The sequence below is a fragment of the Camelina sativa genome, chromosome 4, assembly GCF_030686135.1.
Source record: "Camelina sativa cultivar CO46 ecotype springtype chromosome 4, ASM3068613v1".
Lineage (NCBI taxonomy): Eukaryota > Viridiplantae > Streptophyta > Magnoliopsida > Brassicales > Brassicaceae > Camelina > Camelina sativa.
Window position 1 is genome coordinate 4,091,433 of NC_141883.1, and position 943 is coordinate 4,092,375.

At 44.9% G+C, this 943-nt stretch overlaps 1 non-coding gene across 1 annotated transcript; it reads left to right on the forward strand.

Moving 5' to 3' along the window:
• The first annotated feature begins 499 nt into the window (after positions 1-499).
• LOC147945329 (small nucleolar RNA R71) lies at positions 500-606 on the forward strand. Its single transcript, XR_015597857.1, has one exon. It is a non-coding gene; the product is annotated as a small nucleolar RNA R71 (small nucleolar RNA).
• The last annotated feature ends 337 nt before the right edge of the window (positions 607-943 follow it).

Below are 943 nucleotides of genomic sequence, written 5' to 3' on the forward strand. Positions count from 1 at the left end.
GTATTGAACAAAAGGCTTCTGTTGGACCTGGTTCCCTTGAACTGCTGATGGGTAGAGTTGGTCTTGAGGATTGGCAACATTCGGGTTACGGTAAGAAAGATTCGGATTCGCCTTGTAGTTGTTGTACCCTTTGTTGTAACCTCCTTGGTTGTTGATGTAGTTCACATCCTCTATCTGAACATTCTCCCCATCTTGTTGTAAAAACTGCTCTTCCTCTGATATTGCATGAATATGCTGCTGCTGGTTGAGGAGCTTATCGAGCTTGTCATTGAGGGCTTTCATGTCCCTCTTGTACTTGGCATCTTCTTCTCCAGTAGATCGCACAATGCGATAGTATTCTTCATTGTAATGCCCGTCAGATTGAGCCAAGTTCTCCCCTAGGTCCCAACCTTCATCAACATCCTTGTTGAGGAAGTTACCATTGCTTGCGGTGTCCAGCAACATCCGTATCTTGGGGACCACTCCTCTATAAAGTGTACTCAGCAATGAAGCGTTGCTGAAGCCATGATGAAGACATCTGGTAGTGTATCCCTTGAAACGTTCCCAAGCTTCACTGAACGTCTCATTGTTCTTCTGAACAAAGCTGTAAATGTCATTTCGCAGCCTTGCGGTTCTGGAGTTGGAGAAGAATTTGGCCAGAAACGCCTTCTTGCACGCTTCCCAAGTGGTGATGGACTCATTGGGGAGTGATTTCTCCCAGATGTGCGCTTTATCTCCCAAAGAGAATGGGAAAAACCGGAGTTTGAATCCATCCTCACTAACTCCATTTATCTTTGTGAGGCTACAGAGCCTATCAAATTCATCCAGATGATCCAATGGGTCCTCTATTGGCAATCCATGAAACTTGTTGCTTTGTATCATCTGGATGAGACTACCCTTGATCTCAAAATTGTTGTTCTGCACAGCAGGTGGCACAATGCTATTCCTTTGAGTATGAGTAGAT